An 18730-nucleotide genomic window follows, 5' to 3' on the forward strand; every position below is an offset into this window, starting at 1 on the left:
ACATAAAGGCCTGTTTCCATTTTACAGAAAAACATCCCAATGATCCTCAAAACTTTTAGGAAACTAATTTGTTGACAGATGGGCCAAAAATGCAGAGTTTTTGGAAGGAGTTCTTTCCATTACATCTGGGCGAACATCTGACTCCATTTTAGTAAATGAATACTTATCTTCCATGGTTGTGGTAGATTGAAGCCGATTCGCGTCTTCAAATTTGGTGAGTTGTACTCACTACATTTTGTGAGTAAACCTTATGAAGGATCAAGATTTAAACCTGTTTTGCAGACTTGTGTGGTTTCCAAATGAAGTAGGTCAGTCAAGCACTAGCGCTGAGACACTGCACCCATTTCTTTTAAAAGCACCTTGGTGACTTTTGAAAGCACAAAAATTCAGACTGATTCAAAGCTTAATTCTTATAATTCAAAGAGCATAAATGAGAGGTTTAACGACGGATTTGCTCAGGATATGAGAGTTTTGACATATTTTGGAAAAAAAAAAAAAACTAAGCATGCCCAACTTTACTTTTCACAAATGAACAAAGAGTTTTACTGATCACAATCCACCATCATCACAGGACATTTTGATTTATTTTTCATACTCATTTTAAATGCTCACTTTCTGTGTTTTTTACAACTAAAATTAGTTTTTGCCAGTCTCAAGCTGCATTTAAATAACGTATAAGCATCCAGTTCAGGTTTGATCAGTTCAAGCATACTAGACTTTTTTCTTTTGAACAAAACATTTTTACTTGAACTGTTTAAACTCAACCCTGACAAACAAAAACTTGTGCGGTCAAAATACTCGAACTTTTTAATGAATCAATAAAAAACTTTTTTTAATGTAATCTGAGCTGTTTCCATCCTCTCACGTTGGCACATTGGCAGGGCTGTGGACAAACAGATGCTCAGGCCCTTCCCTTCCCAGTAGCAGCTTGATGACTGTTCATAAAAAAAAAAAAACTTAGCGTTGTTAGGCGTTAACAATTTGCAAGTCATAGTATTCTCATCACTTAGATCATTAGTAAGTCATATTTTCTCCCCGTCACTGTTTCCTTCTTCTACTGCACACCAAAAATTATTCCACATAATTAAAAATGGTGTGGACTACTTCAGTGCTTTTGTAGTCAAGTGTTGTTGGCCAGTCAGAGGAATTATGACTTCCTTCTTCACCTCAAGATAAATGTCTCAAAGACATTTTTGCTGGGTGAAAGCATAAAGCATTCCCCTTCACACCCAAGGCTCATAATAACAGCTTAGCATGTCATACGCAGCTGGTGGTGGATCCAGTTGAAAATAAGACTACAGGAGTTGAAGGATGTGGCTCTTAATTAAATAATAAGGTCCAGAACTTACACAAATACCTGAAACACAAAGTATTGCTTAAGAGAACCAGAAACCACGAATGAACAGCAGAGGGTCCAGGAAGGAACGGAGGAAATACGCAGGCCTGAAACGTCCAGAAGAGCTGATTGGTAGAAACCAGGACCAGGTGAGTTTAATCAACAGTTAGAGAGTCGCTGGAGACGAGCCAGCCCAAAAGGCTGAGCGCCACAAGACGAATGATACAGATAAATGAGAAAGTCACAGAAGAACATGTCATAAACATGGGCTAAACTAGGATGTCAAGTGAAACACAAATGAACAAAGCAAAAAAAAAAAAATCAATAAAAAATAAATAAAGAAAAAATCCCTGAACCCAAGAACCAGAAAGCAACTTGGTCAAAATATGTCTTTTATCAGGTCGTTTTTATAAGTAAGACAGATGGTGAGATGAGGACAGAGTCAAGCTGTTATTATTATTTTTTTCAGTCAATCATTCCCTCATCATGTGTTGCCCAAGGAAAGCAGTTGATTTTAGCTGATAGAAAAAAAAATTGCCTTCCAAAGTCATTAAAATCTACAAACCACATGAAAGCAGGACAATGTTCCACTCAAGATATTTTTATGGAGCAATTTTTAAAAGCCAAAAAAGATCAAAAGCTAAGAGTTTGCAACAAACTAAGCTGTGGCTGATAATTTCTGGAATTAAGAAGTATTTTGTCACAGTTTAAAGCAGATAAAAAAAAAAAACTCAAAGAGAGACCATTTACAATTTGAGTGGCTCTCTTAGAGGCAAAGACATTCTTAATGCCTTGTTCTTGGCATTTATTAGGATAAAATCAATTTAGTGGTTACTACCCCAGACCGAACTGGAGTGCATGCTCAGTTGAACGTTGGCAGACATTTGGATGTCACTCCAAATGCACTTGAACATACATGACAGACTACGGGCACACAAGGGAAAGTTAGACAAAGTGACGCTGAAGAGCGAGACAGATTAAAAGGCACATGAGAGCAGTAGTCTTAAATGAGAGCGGAGACAAGGTGACTCTGAGAGCGGGCAAAGTAAGAATTCAAGGAGATGGGAAGAAAGAGGTAGTGGGAGTGGAGGATGTTAGCAGAAAACAAGAAAAGAGAAGCTGACATAGCACAGTCACAGTGGAAACAGAGTTAGAAAAGAACAGGGAAATGAGGCAGAATCACACAATTGGATAAATGTTAAAAGAGTTGAGAAACTCATCTGATGGGAAGAGACAAGCACGAAAACAGGGTAAGTTTTATTTGTCACAAACGTCTGGAGTAACAGGCGAAGCTCATTAAGTTGCACAACGAGGCCAAACCAACGAGCATCTACACGGGATCCATTTTTAGGTGGAGCGACATTTTGCACATGACAAATAATAAGAAAGCAAAAAGAGGATGGCATGAGAAGAACAGCTAGGTTGTGTGCAGATTTTTGTAATATCGAGCACAAGTTGCAGCACCGCGGGGGCCTGAGGGTCATTCCAGTTTGCAGCAACACGTCCTACAAAGATATTTTGAATCACCACTGACACAAGACCAAAAACTCCCTAAAGTTACGGCTTTAAGGGAAGCCATACGTCAGCAGCACAAGAAGAAAAGTAAGGAAGAGAAAGCCCTCCAGTCGTTGCAGTCATTGATTAAATGAGTGAAGTTTCAGTATAAACCAAGTCATAGCTGCCATGTGACATGTCTTCTTTTAAGGCGGATTTTAACTAAAAAGTATACGTATGTACATGCTGGCAGTCTCACGGCTGCCATGTGACGGTTAGGAGTCAAATATATACTGCATGAATATTTTCAATCAGCCTCAGGGGCTTCATTTCATGCTGGCACACAGAAAATGATGAAACTATGCTTCGCTTTTGCCAGCACATGGAATGATGCGCTGCTGTTGCCGACAAAGTATAATTTTTAAGTGGCTCAGGAAGTTTTCTTTTTTTCTTTTTCTTCTTCTACCTTTGCCAATTTTATAGCTTGTTTTTTTTCTCTATCAACTGTCTGTGGAGATAGTTATCAAATGAATAAATATGGCACTTGTAAGTGTGACTGGCATGTAAGAGTTTAGACTTGGGCTCAAGAGCATTTGTTGTCCCTCAAAATCTCCCTTTTAATTATTATTATTCAACAAATTGATGCTTTGCAAACCCTGTATTTTAATGGCTTAAAAAATGTTTTAATTAGATTCTTGCAGGTCGTTTTAATTTTTGAATCTTCTTATAAGTAACACATACCTTAACTGATTGAAAACATTTATGCCAAAGCTGAGCTTCTAACCTCACTTTCAATTTTCAAAGAGCAAGCTATCATTCTTCTTAGTGTCTTCTAGATAACATGTTACAGGCTTTGTATAAATATTTTGGATATGTTTGCTTTCTGTATGGATGAAGATCATTGTAGAAATAACATGTTCAACAGGAACCTTTTAGAAATAAAGAACATATACGTAGATTTCGTCTTTAATCTGCGAAAACTGCTTTTCTGCAGATCCCTTCGAGATGTCCCGACCCACTGGCATAGTCAAAATAACCTTATTATTCCATAAGCATTTTAATCAGTTTAGAAAATGTCTTGAATGTTACGGTGTGCTTCATAAACCTTCCTTTTAGTCTGTTATTGGGGAGCAGAATTAGCAAAGTTCAACTTATGCTATCTGTCCATCATATAGACAGCATGCCACGCTAACAACTAAACCTTAAATATGCCTGAAAAATCCCAATGAAGCTGAAACTTCAACAGCCGATAAAGACAATATTTAGTGGCTTGAAATGATAGCACTAATTTGCATTTGAATTAACTAAGTTGCACAGTTCTATTTTATGAAAATAAATAAAAAAGCTGAGAATTTATGCAGTTTTGTTTGCCTGCGAAGCTATGTGCATCACAGCCGATAAGTCTAAAACAAAGTGAACTAAACATGACACATGCTTCACCCTTGGCCCCACAGTTAGGATATTGCAGCTCTGCCTTGTGACTCCGCTTTGACAAGGACGTCGGTTTTACTCCTTGGGGGGGAGCTTTGGTGTGCATCTCCGAGGTGCTCATTTCCAAACAGCCATTACGCCACTGCAGGGAGCCTGTTGGCTTACGAAAGAGATAATTGGCTGTACAGTTTTTTGGATGTTTGCTATTTAGAAGCTTGATAATTTATTTCAGCGAGTACAGTTATGAAAGCAGGTGTGCCGTTGTTCTTAGCATGCTTTAGCACAAGACAGCTGATCACAGAGAACGCTGAAAAACACTGAATTTGTTTACACATTTAATTAGTTAAAACAGGGTCCAAAGATATATATATATATATATATATATATATATATATATATATATATATATATATATATATATATATCCAATTGTTGTGAATGAGAGCTTCGTTGTTTCCTTAAGCAACTAAAGACTATTTAATATCGAACGGTAATTCCTTTGTATGTGTTCTTAATAAGGAAAGACATCTGAAAAGAAATCTCTGGTGTGAAACATTTGCTTGTTTTTTTCCTCTTTGACAAAATGACATACAGGAAATTAAGGATAAGATATTCAGCACCCTTTAAAAGCCTTAAAATAAATTAAATGTTTTTTTAATGCATAATCTTAAAGTTTTTCTTTTAATTTGAGCTTTGGAGATTTTTTTTTTTACTATCTTCCTTTGTGTGGATAATGGACTGGGGTTCTCATCCAAACTTGTCTGTCATGGATCCAGCTGTAATTATTACTCTGACGGAAGATATGGGCATATTTTGATGATTGATAATATTTTGTAGCCACTTTCTGACTCCCTCATTTACGGAGTCCTCCAGGGGACATGGGGAATTTTTTTTTCTTTTGCGTTCACTTGCAAAACTTTTGCGTCCCTCGCAATAATCTACTGATCAGTTCATGTGGCATAATTGATACTATAAGCCTTTTTTACGGTGGCCGCCGTACTTTCTGCTTTAATACAAGCTTATGTAAGGTTTTTCCATGGACTATTTCTGAGTTATTATCGCGGGGTAATAGGTCATCTGATTGTGTCTTTGTTGTTTTTGTCTGAATGGTTTAAAGGGCTGCTTTCAGTGCCGTTCCATCTGAGCCTTAACAGACATAAACATGCGGTAAATAAATCGATTTTCAATCAGTTTTTTTGCACCAAAGCGTTAATAATAATAAACAAGTCTTCACTGAGGTTCTATAAGAGCCATATGAATGAAATAAGTAATTACTGATATGACAGGAGCAGCGGCTTTGACACCTGGTGGTGGGCGTGTCGATGTGGGCGTGACTGTCAAGTACGAATCGTAAGGTTACTGGCTGCTGGCTCTGTGTGTGTGAGGAAGCGGGTGAGCAGGGTGGTCAGTCCTTGCAAAGTTTGGAGCATGATAATCAAAATTAAATTAATCGATAATTGTGACAGAACAAAGAAGATGTTTGGAGTTGATTGATACACGTACAGATGAGATTCCCCGAGTTAACCAAGTGCGGCCGTCTACCACCATTAGTTTGCTGTGTTTTATAATAATAAATCGTGTTTATTATTATTAACGCTTTGGTGCAAAAAAAACTGATTGAAAGTCGATAATAACTCAGAAATAGGCGATTGAAAAACCTTATAAGTTTGTATTAAAGCAGAAAGTACGGCGGCCACCGTAAAAAAGGCTTACAGTATTCAGTTATGCCGCATGAACTGATCAGTAGATTATTGCGAGGGAACGCAAAAGAAAAAAAAAATCCCCATGTCCCATGGAGGGCTCCGTACTCTTTCCCATTTTGAAAAGTAAAAAAAAAAAAAAAAACATGTTTGACACTCTTATAGTTATATCCCAAAAACCAGAAAGTTGTGGATTACAACTTACAGACTTCCAAGAAACTTCTAAAAAGTAAAATACGCACTAAAAATGCTTCAATTACATTCATTCTGTGGAATGTTTCCAATGGACCTAAGTAAATATTTCAATTAAATCAGTAAATGTCACAGCAGTGACAAGTATTTGTTAGCATAGGATGTTTTCCTACATAACATAACTAAAATTGAGGCAGTTTTTTTTTTTTTTTACTGTGAGATAAATCTCTATACACTTTAAGACTTTTTACACATCATTACCAGAAGTGATAAAATTGTATTTAATGAGGGCTGTTGACTTGGAAAATGTCAATCACATTCTTCACGTTAACAGCCCTCTGAACCTAGTTGCAATATGACATCTATCAGCTCAAATCGCAACCAACAAAAAGCCCCTACCTCCCTGCTTATCGTAAGAAACCCAAAGACAAGAGGCAGTGGTTGTTTCCCCTCACCTGTTCAACTGCGTACGTGAATCCTTTATAATATTGGATAAAATCTGACTTAAAAAAGAAAAAAAAAAAAAAAAAGGTTTTCCTGTCAGTTGTGTTGCACTTTGCTAGGCGGGTAATCAAATGGTGCATATCCTTTAGAAAAAGCAAGAAAGAAAGAAAGAAAAAAAAGAATCTGGAGACAAAGTGGCCCGGAGCTGGCCTGCTGACTGTCACTGAATGTCTCCTGGGGACCACAATTGGGTTAGATGTCACAGGATGTCTGTAGATGTCTGTATGTTTTTCATTGTCTGTGCATCAGCTAATGGTGCATGATGCAGCATTACATACAAACGCTACAAAGAAAGACCCTTTGAAGGGGTGAATCAACGAGTGTTAAAGGCAGAAGGTGCTTTTTAAATTAGTCAGCAGGTCTAAGTGAGTTGTAATTTTTGGAGTAGGGCATTCTTTGACTGGTCTTGACTCAAAACTTGCAAATGGTAGTTTGGTAGTCTAGCTTTAGTCTTTCCAGCCGTGTGCAGCTTTCATGTCTGACCTGATCTAAACTGGTTTACAGCACAAACCCGTCACTAAAATACCCTTTTTGTGTTTTCACAAACAGATAAAAAAAAACATATCAAAATCACAAAATGTGCGTTAAAAGCATTTCTATTCAATTTATAATAATCCAATTTACGTATCTTACTTAATTTCAATTTTGTTGACTATTTTATGATAATGTGCATGTCACACGGTACATCTTGCAGATGTACATATCTGTGGGATGCAGTAGTACTGTAGTGCAGTACCAGTACACATGTAGTAGTACAGAGAATAGAATGTGTGGCCACATAAAGCAGATATGGGGATTTAAATAGTTGTTGGCTAACCAACTACTCAGACAGGTACTGACAGATTAGTCATCTATTTAAATAAGTAGCAGTTGCTGTCAGTCTGGTGTCAAGGATTACTGATCAGACCAATGCTGATGTTTGTCTTTTAAACATTTTGTTGACAGCAATACTTTGAAAGCAACTCGTTGCCTTGCAAACAAGGTTATATTGACCATTTTATGTTAGATTTATTCTAACTTCATGAGAACTAGAAGATTTTTTTTGTCATGTCCTGCTACGTTAAATCGTAGCGCTGTGACTGTCAGTGTGTTATAATTAAAACATAATCATTACTTTAAAACTGAGAGTGGCATATTTAAACTACATTTTGAAAACAGGTTTGAAGCCATTTATTTAAAGTTATTAAATAAACGATTAATAAATTATAATAAGGATATTATTTCTACCTCCCTAGGCCAGACTGAAAGTCTTTCTTTTTGACTGAAATGCCTCCAGATTCACAAATGACGGCTTAAAAGTTATTAGGACATATAAGACCAGCAGTGACTAAAGGAGCGAACAGCAGGAGAGTGACACAGAGAGAAGAGGGAGATCAGGAGTGAATAAACGAGTCATCTCGACGGCCTCACGTCGTTGTTTAGGAGCTGACTGCAAAAACAGTGACACACGTGTGACATCAGGCAAGCCAACATGGCTGCCATGAGAAGTCCAGTTCAACGTGAAAAATGAGGACACATCTTTCAGCATCACTGCTCCACTGTCTACAAACAGGGATGCACAAACACACACCCACACAAAAGAGACAAAGACATAGTGAGAGAGCTGTGGCCACAATGACTGAATGCCCCGTGTACATCATTCAATTAGGGCAAAGAGAATGCATTCAGTCCACAACATTAAAAAACACAACAAAGTTTTGATAAAAAAAATAGAAACAAGAGATGGGGGAAACAGTCTTCTGCTTTATAATTAGGGAAAGTGAATCAAAGATACTTTCAAATGACAACAAAAAAAGATGACTAGCACAAAGATGTGTTATGAAAAATGGTTTTCTCCATTGCCCAGAGATGCATGCATATTTATTTTAAGTGCATTGCCCCCCACTTCACCCACCCACACATAAACTGTGACCTAAGAATCTTCCCGTCAGCGCCACACTAAGCCAGCATACATGTACTCAAATAACATGTCACCCTGGATAACCATGTCAACTGTAATGGGCTGCGGCTAACGTCTTGTGTGTATCCCTGACTGTAGTCAGAGATGAGTAAAGAAATATAAAGAAAGCGGTTGTTGCTCTTGAACCGCAAAAATGAGAAAAGAAAAAAAAAATCCCTTGTCATCTTTAAAATGGGAAATAACAGTGTGCTTGTTGGGTAAGAGTAAAGTATGGAGGTTTCCTAAAGCAAAAACAAACCAATGAGCTACAGGTGAGCCAGACGTTCCTCAAGAGCTTCTAGGAAGTGATTAATTGAAATACTTATGTTGTTAAGAACATGTTTCTACATGCTCTGTACATTTCTAGTGCAGAAATATCCCAGGGCTAATGCTCATTCTTAGAAATGAAATCTCTGCAAGTATAATTCACATCATTCTCAACTGAGAAATCTGTATGCATTTTATGTCGAATCATCTGGGCTCCATTTAGTTGGCCAAGAGTTTAATTCAACACACATCTTTGTATTAATGTTAAAATGCAGCACTTTGTTCAATTCATGGAAAGGTTGAGAAAAGGTAACAAGGAGTTGATATGTAATGGGGGCGAGGGGGAGAACTATGCGTGGTGTCTGTCTGTGCTGCAAGAAATGTGAGAATTGCTAAAGGTGTCACAACATGGCCTGAGCCATATACTAATATGACACAAACTGTTAACACAGCAGTGAAAAGATGTGACCAAAACAACCTGACAACACCAGTTTATCTAGTTCCTTACATTCATTAGACGGCTGTTCTCCCTGTTCAAAGACAAGTATGAATCTTTGTTCAATCTGTGTGGATAACTTCTGCTTTAAGCTAACTGGTGATCTGTGGAATAATTCACACTTGTGTCAATGAACTCATTAGCAAATCGCACTTTCTTCTGATTCGCTTCTTGTTTTAGCATAGTAAAAAATAAATAAATAAATCAGACCCAGTATATGCATTGATCCATAAATAAGGATTATCCTACTTTGCTTTAGACTACATCTAGATGTTAAACTTTTACATTTTTGTCAAGATTATTGCACCGTACTGGAGCGCAGATATTCAAAACATCGCTAGATGCAGATTTTTTTTTTTTTTCCAAACATGGAAGAAAAATATATCTTTACACAAATATCAACATAAGTGTGGCTGGGGCCTTACAATAATAACTCAGAACTGTGGGAAAGACATCTGTGTTAGAAATCCCAAACTAGTCAGCAAATCTCTCACACTTATTGGATGTAAGGGTGTGTGCAGTATTCATTTTAGCTTTGGTAATGGAAGTAAGAAGAGTAGCAGTAACAATGACTACTTACCTCACATTTCTGCCTTTTTCCGCTGGCCCTGTCAGGCATTCTGTCAAGCCGTTAGGACGTGAAGAACACACGCAACATAGGTCATCGTCACATAGGAAGGGTCTGCCTATCTGCTTTCCTCAGCTATTATCTTATATACTGATTAGCAGGTTTTGTTTACTGGTAGCAGCCTTGAGAGAGGCTTGGAGTTTGCAGCAATTTAATTATGTATGGTACGAAGCAAATGAGCATGGAAAATTAAGGTGGGCTGCAGAATAAAGGTCACGCAGAGTGCTCTTTCTGCGCTGACTACTTTTGCATAAGTCTGTGTTGGTGTACGGCTCTATTTAGGTCCTTCTGAAAGTGTGCATGTGCATTTCCTCAGGTTTGTCTCCACTATCTCCTAAATTAATACTTCAAACTTCAAACAAAGTCAGGAGAGCCTTCTCTAAAACGCAAAGATCTGTAAATAGGAGTGACCCCATTTAAAAAGCGGTCTTTAATTTCAGAAGAAAAACAAAAACAAAAAAAAAACATTTGGAGCCAGAAGGTCCAAATATGTAAATTGCAACTTTTCATAGATCTTAAGGCATTACATTACAAGATCAATGAAACAACTTGTCTATAAGACTATTTAGGCTAATTTAAATTTTAATGGACTGATACCACAAAAGCCATTAAATGAAGCAAAACACTATTGACTATGAAGTATCATTAAGTAAAGAAATCTAATTTTCCATCCTTTTGCCGAATTCAATCTCATGACTGTTTCAGCAACACGTCTTTGTCATACTTCTTAGTACTTTGCAATTCACTGCCATGGCTACGTGCTTCTATTCATGCTGAAAACATTTGGAGCAATCACATGTGCATATGCTGCCTTTCATTTCGCATTCTTTTCTTTTTAATAATCTTTTTCCATCCATGCACAACTGCACGGACATGCACGATCACACCACTGAACTTATACGCCCACACAACACAGGCACGACATTCATGACATGTGATCTTCCTAGGAATTCTGCCAACAGCCAAACATGCCACTTAGCTGAAATCTCTGAGACAAAGTGAAAGAGAGAAAGAGGCCCGCACTGACACACACACACACACACACACACACACACACAAGCACCTACACACACCCATAAAGTGTGCACTATAGCACTGTTGTCAGTTTGCGCCAGTTCCTTGTCAAGTGTAACTGCAGTGCGTACACAAGGAACATGAGACTTTGCTGCTAGTTATCTGCTATGGAGTGTGGTGTGGGGGCAGTCCGTTCTGAGAAAAAAAAAAAAAGGGACAGAGAGGGAGAGAGAGCCACGTGATCCCTAAGATCTAATGTGGAATTGTTCTAGGAACATGCCATGTTTACTGTTCATTGTCTAAATTCTTGGAAGGCTTCCTGAAAAGCACGTAGAGAGCCAGAGCCAGCCAAATACATTTGAAGATTCCTACAGGCTTTTACCGACTCGCTGTGCCTCACACTTTTCACCTCAGTTTATAATATTTTCCTCACAGTTTTCAGCAAGAACTGTATCTTTGTGCTCAGCAAACGACAACGATACGGATAAGTGTTTTAAAGTGCTTTGCAAACTTGGATTTCTGGCTGCAAAATCCTCTCTCTGCGTGTGTGTGTGTGTGTGTGTGTGTGTTCTTCAAGCCAATAGCAGATTATATTTAGAAAAGAAGTGAAATAATATAAAAAAAGAAGAAGAAGAACATCATGCAAACACAATGTTCCACCACAGCTGACAGTTGAAATGTCTCACTTTTTTTTTTGTGGATACATTAGATGATTTGTTACAAGTGTTTCTGTGAAAAATCACATCGGAACATTGGCACAGTGGCGAACAACAATGAAAAATGCAAATCTCGGGAGAAGGAAAAAGGATAAAAAGACTTTTGGTATATTTCTTTAGGAAGAGTTTAACTGTTGTAACTTAAATAGCAGCAGGACCCTATAAGGGAATTAGAGTTAAGTAGTAGTCACAAAAATAGCTCTTAAATCTAAGTAAATAAAGAATAAAATAGGCATGCAGTGTCTCTTGTTACATACGAATTATACCAGTTTTCAAACTATTAAAATTATTAGTAAGTACGTCTGCATTGACCAGAAAACATAAGGAAAACAGCACCAGTAGGGATTCATGTAGCGTCAATCACACATCACTATTAGCTAATCTATTCTGTAATATGTGTCAGTGTGGTGTAGGTGTGAAATAATAATGTTTTGGAAAGTAAGCAAAGTTAAATCCAATTTAATTTCCTCTTGAATCTATTTTTCTCGAATAGCGTCAATCCTTCAAATAGGACGAGTTCCGACAACCTGCTCTTTCAAACAAATCTGTTTCAGCTCCAAATCAGGCCCGGTGAAAGAAACAGTTCCTTACTGGTTCTATGAATGAACTAGTTAGAGTTCCCTCTAACAGAGAGCTAACACTGTACTGCATGGTAACATCCCTAAAAACATTGAAAATAAATATTTTAACTTCCGTCTATTTCAACCGGTGAAGGGACATCTTAACTACAAAAAATGAGATTTATTCCAAGCCTCCACGCAAACAGGTGAATTAATATCGGGCGTTTAATTTACTGCTGTTTGTACAGGCCTTATCGGTGGCGGCTGTAATATCGTTTTTTTGCAGCGTTGTCCACTTTAAGCTATGTGACATGAGATATTGCAATCAGTGGGAAGATAGGCAGAAAGTTCATTTTATAGCCTTGCTAATTCAACTTTTCGTGACAGTCAGATCTCTGTTTTTTTTTGTTTTGTTTTGTTTTAGATTCAGTAGATCTGCCGTTTAAACGTAGCGCACACAATGTTAGATGATTGGTTGTTGGTCTCCATGAGTTTGCCCTCAGGTTCCAACAGCCACGTCTCTTTAATCTTGACACATCTGCTATCCTAATAGCGACTCGCAGCACTAATTTATTGTTGCAAGAGAGCACCTGCAAAATCTGTAATTTCACTCAAAAACCAGTGATTGGCATTCGCTAGTAAAAGCCTAATAAGCACATTTCTAGCCTCCAGCAAGGACCTTTGGTGATGTAACAAGGTGTGTTCATTCTGCAAAGCTTTATGTTACAAAGATGAAATAAAAACTTCTTAAAAAAGTTACATTTTTTTCTAGAACTAACAACCAATTCTGCCCTTTAATGTCATATACTGACATGAACTGGTTTATATTAATGCACCAGGGTTATCCTTTCCAAACATCAAGAAAAAAAAACCTTATATAAGGAGTTTTAGTTTCAACATCTCATCAGGTTGTTTCAATCAAACCTGTGTGGCTGAAACTCTGTGAGCAGGTAAGTGAAAACATGACATAATTTAATTTCATAATAAATTTCATAACATCTGTAACATTTCGTAAATAAAACATGTTAAAGTAAAGATCGTCAAGTTAGAAACATTTGTTCACTGTTAAGTCTTTAGTATTTTACCCGTCTTTAAGAGGAAACTGTATTAAAACATCCACACATGACTTTTTCTTGAAAACACTCTTGGGCTGGATAATGAAAATGTATACAAAAAAAAATAAAAAAAAATACAAATTTTAGTGTTCAGTTTGTACCAACTCTTTTGCTTGTTCTTTGAGTAAATGTGTGGTGTTTATCACTTTGAGTTTGAACCGTATTTGAGAATGCAGATTAAACCCATAAAACAAACACTCGGCTGTCGAGGTTTCCAGCATTTGTTCCTGTATTTCATCTATTTACAATAACCTTTAAATCAAAGTTCCCGTCACAACTTAACTTCTCTCAGTGTGTTCGTGTCGGTCTTTTTAGGAATTGTCTGAAGTTACACTGAGAACAAGGACATGTTTTCACAGTTACTCTTAACTGTTTGAATTCTCTTTTCCACGAATGGCAACATGCCTGAACAAAACAGGCCAAGCAGGTTTTTATCCTTCAGGGTTTTCCTCGAACCAGCCCGGCAATACCTAGAAAGCGCGCCACTATTGTTTGTGAATATGATGTATGACTGGTGCTCTGTATCGCAACCCATCAAGAGTGAGTCATTCCAGTCCAAAGAAAATTATGGGCATCTAAACACACCCTTCACACATGTTTACATGGGTAAACAGAGGGCGGGATAAGCACCAAGCATTAACTTTCATAGAAAAAAAGACGGATTCACGTGTACACACGCACTTACACACACAATGACAAAAGTATTTGTGGGGTAGTTTAAAGGTTAAGACAGTGGAAAGGATATTAAAGTTTATTTTTGTTATGTATATCCCCGTCAGCCCGCTGTCATAAAGCTCTTTCTGAGCTCTGCTAATCAAACCTGTCTGGGTTTTTTTTTTCATGCTAAAGAAGTTATTTAAAATGAACCAATGGAAGCTTTCAAAAACTCAACCTTCCTCTTGCATGAACAAGACTTGTAGATTTTACCAAAACCACTCATAAAAAAGGCGAGATTCATAAAATAATATTACCAACAGAACTGAGCCTTTTAAAGGTAAGACAGTAGTGATTAATTAAACAAGTTAGCAAAAAGCAAAGTCAGTCATCTCCAACATGAAAACAATGCAAGGGTTCATCGGGTCTCGTTTCTTTCTTTTTCACTTTTTTGTTTTACTTTTTACATAGATCTTATTGCCTCTAATGATATACATTTACAATGGTGATTAAGCCATTTCTCCATCTGAACATTAGCTAAACATTATATCAAACTTTGGTTCAGACATGATCAAAGTACATATTACACCCTATAGGATTCACACCTGCTAGTTGTTGGCATGAAAAGTTGTACCAAAAAGTAAAGAGCTGGGATGTTGCAAGTAAAACGCAAGCTACGGAGTGCGTTTTTTTTTTTTTTTTTTTTTTAGCCCCAAGGAGCTCCAGGGCTGTTCTGAACTTGTGTAGATGTCAGGGTGCCATCATATCGAATTAGAAGAAGATATTTTAAAGGTTGACACATTTTAAAAGTTGTTTTGATTTTTCAAAAAAGCCTTACTACTCAAAAAGCTGGACACTACAACTATTCAGTCCTTTCGTCCTTAAAACATATGCAAATCACTGTACTGCTGTAAAGGGTAAAATAAAACCATAAATCTATAAGTGAGACAGTTTAGACTGTTTCTAGAAACAGGTTGGTTCGCTTTATGTATTTTGTCACTTTTATAATTAATAGGAAAGACATGTTGGCTATAGAACCCCCTCCAAACACTGTCTTTGTGTGCTCTAGGTTGGTCAGCCTCTCTCACCTTTTAGTTCAAAAAAACAGGTCAAATATTTGCTCTTTAAGCTTCTTAAACTTTTAATTTACATTTAGACATCAATAGACATCTTCATGTTTATTTACGTGACAAACGGATAAAGGAAATGGGCATGAAGACAATAGTTTTTAGCCGGTTTTCCCCCAACCGTTTAACAGGTTTATCAAGTCATGACCTACACTACATAGAATCTCTTTCCAGGAAATGAATACATGCCAGTGTACACTTTTTTTTTTTTTTTTAAACATTCAAATAATATCTTCTCTGCTTGGAGCCCAAACATTTTTTCTTTTTTTATCGTTAATACCCTTTTTAAATGTAAAAATAAATAAATAAAAAACAGTTTTTCTCTCTTCTTGACACCCCCACCCTTGCATCCAGCTTTGGGCCTCGTCGTTGGAATGACATAAACTCAGAGGCCTATAGAACTAGGGCATTCTGGGACACGCTAATGCACCACCAACTCACACAGATGCACACAGCCACAAACAGACAAATACAGCTGCGGAGAGCAATCACAAACTCTATGGCAGCCATCCAACTCAATGCTGGACGACTGTTGGAAGGAGTCCGTTCAGGAGAACAATAAATTCCCACATTTTCCACGTATGTTGTGATAAAGTCAGACGAGAGAAAACAAAACTTTGCAGCACACGCCTACATCCCCAGAAATGATTTCCTCGTATTTGAGCGTGGGTATGATAAAACCGGCTTGAAGGAAAAACAAACCTGTGTTTGTCTTGCCTAGGGATAGCTAGGTGCACCTATACATATATATTGATTTTAAAGTTCTCTTACAAGTAAATAAAAATGCTCTTATTCACTGTGATCTTTTAACTCTGGAGGAAAAGAAAAAAAGCTAGCTATTTGGAGACATAACTGAAATGGGATTTGGGACAAGGATGCTGAAAAAAAATATAGAATAAAAACACTTTTTCAAAAATATTATAAAATTACAAAGCTCAGATTTATAAGATTAGGATCCAAGTAACCTCTGGATATACACAAAATGCAACCGTTTAGACAACATTAATGACAACATGTTGATAGAGAGAAAGTGTTTGCTGAGGAAAGAACACTAACAGGAAATGAAGAAAAACTGCCACAAACTACTTGCTGGCTAGCCACACATTGCACTCTTGTACACACAATAAAAAGAAAAAGTGTGTTAGTGTGTGTGTGTGTGTGTGTGTGTGTGTGTGTGTGTGGAGGGGGGAGCGAGGCCTTGAATGTATATGGTCTGATGTGTCTCAGAAAGTTCAGGTGAGGTAAACAGCACCACAAATCAGACTTGCCTCTGAATAATTTACAGTTAAAACCAATATTTCAGGTGGGGGCGGGAGGGTATGTTTACTATATAATCCTATTTAAGATTTATTATTTTTTGCTCTATTTTGTGATTGCTTTACTTGATTTTTTTTCTTTGTCTATCTGTTGTTTTTTTCTTAAGCAAGTTTCATATTTAATGCATTAATAGAGATAAGAAGACATTTGACAATCCCTCCCACCCACCTCCCTCATTTATCACCATACCTGCAATAGACTTACATGCCACTCCGCAACTTACTGCGTTACCGTCCTGGCTGGTGATTTATTTATTTATATATTTATTTGTGGCTAAATTATGACGTAAGCCCCATCATAGCATCATGCCAATCCTACCACTTGTACAGTTGACACTCATGACAACACTGCTTCCTGAGGTTAAAGCGCTGTCCAACATCAACACTGGATTTTTACGAGTTTCAAAAAATTCTTCGACAGTCGCGCTTTACGCATTCAAGTGGAGGGGAGGAGGGGGATCGTTTGCTCCTCCACGAAAAAAGCTCCTATTACTTCTTATTAAAGTTGCAGAGTGTTAACTTTTATTTAAGGATGAGCTGCGAATTTGCAGATGATTGAATGTAGAGCCAGGCGAGTGTCGGGATAAGCAGCCGCTCGCAGAGTGAGAAATAAAGGTAGAGAATCGAGAGAGTAACGCATGGTAAAAAAAACAAAAAAAACCTATGCGTCATACAAATCAGGCACTGTATATCACGCCAAGAGAAGGAGGGTGATGGTGGGGGATATATTTACCCGATTTGTCGCTATTCCATAGACTGAAGCTGTCAGCTGGCGCAGATGTGGCAGGCTGGATAACCTCTAAACTTTGTAGGATTCTCTTCTCTTCTTCTTCAAAAAAAAAAAGAAAAAAAAAAGGAGAGACAAGCAGGCCCCGGGTTTCCTCCTTCGTCTCGTCCCGCTGGCTCACTCTATCACTTTTAGTCCTGTCTCGGCCGCTCGTCCCCCCATCTCGCTATCCCACTCTCTCTTTCTCTGCCCGCTCCTGTCCCTGTACAGGAAGTAAAATGCGGCTCTCACACGAGCAGCGCACGGACCGAGAGCAGGCTGACATCATGCAGCAGTCCGTATAGAGTTCTGCTTAAAGACGCAGACATAGTCGGTCCCTCACTTTAATGTACAACGGTGGTCTGCGCGGTAAATGGACTGTCATATCATGCGCCTCTCTCTTTCTTTTCTTTTTTCTTTTTTTTTTCATACACGAATACACGAACTCGGTGCACTCTGGGGGCTTAAAGGTGTACTCTTCTTTACTGTTTATTAGTTAGAGAGCTCTAAAGGACGTCTGAGTTTGTTCTCACGGTGTTTGGTGCAGCACTTAAGCACAAAAAGCGTTGTAAATAGGACGTCGGAGTACGACGGAGATCCTGAATTACACTTACATGTGTGGGTATCTCACGTGTCACTGTATGAAGACAGCCCAGGATACATGATGCGCATGTGTGTTGTTCTCCTAAATTACAGGCGCCAACTGCTGGCGGAGTGACCTCAAATCAACATTGTTTTATGTATGTATGTATGTATGTATGTATGTATGTATGTATGTATGTATGTATGTATGTATGTATGTAGTTATGTATGTATGTATGTATGTTGTATGTATGTATTCATCCAATGAATATATGTATGTAATGAATAAATATATGAACCTTATCCATACATATTCATATACGCATACTTTATCTAGAATGTCTGTCTGAATGTAGGCTTTTTACAGATTAGCCCAAAACCAATTTAAATCTGAAATTATTTTCAATTAACCAAGATTGTTTCAAATGGGAAATGAGACATATCTGTCATTACAAACATATTTCATATGTAGAAAACGTCATTAAAAAAACACATACATTTTACTAAATAATGGGATATTGAATATAATTCATGCCTTTCTCTTTAATTAAATGAAAAAAAAAAATCTTTGTTTATTGGCATCGCATTGCAACAGTCAAACAAGTCAAACAGTTCTTGTAACAGTAATAACTTTTAGCTTATTTCTGTGGCTGTTTTGGTCATTTATCATTATTCATATGCTCTTAGGTTTAGGTTTTCATAATTAGAAGGTCTCCTTTCCATCACCTTAATCTTTAGCTGCCTATGCAGATTCCTTATTAGATGCAACTCTGGGCTCTGTTTGGACTACTCTGAAACAATAATATAACTAAGTAGGTAAGTAACTAAGTAAAGTTTATCCATGTAGCACCTTTCACAGATAAAAAAAAAAATTGTACCATGCTTAAGAACAA

The 18730-nt window shown here is 37.5% G+C and overlaps 1 protein-coding gene across 3 annotated transcripts in view; it reads right to left on the reverse strand.

The window, feature by feature from the left end:
- nacc2 (NACC family member 2) overlaps positions 1–17439 on the reverse strand; it is a 33357-nt gene extending 15918 nt beyond the window's left edge. The window contains exon 1 of one of the 3 annotated variants that reach the window (XM_015055509.1): positions 17223–17439. The gene's annotated coding sequence lies outside the window, so the exon portion shown is untranslated. Of the gene's footprint in view, positions 1–1349; positions 1371–17222 lie in introns of those variants that run through there. The other 2 variants (XM_015055505.1, XM_015055508.1) reach the window with 2 other exon arrangements.
- Positions 17440–18730: the final 1291 nt, after the last annotated feature.

This window comes from Poecilia latipinna, unplaced genomic scaffold (assembly GCF_001443285.1).
Source record: "Poecilia latipinna isolate Pla-1442-1.1 unplaced genomic scaffold, P_latipinna-1.0 Scaffold1318, whole genome shotgun sequence".
Taxonomy (NCBI): Eukaryota; Metazoa; Chordata; class Actinopteri; order Cyprinodontiformes; family Poeciliidae; genus Poecilia; species Poecilia latipinna.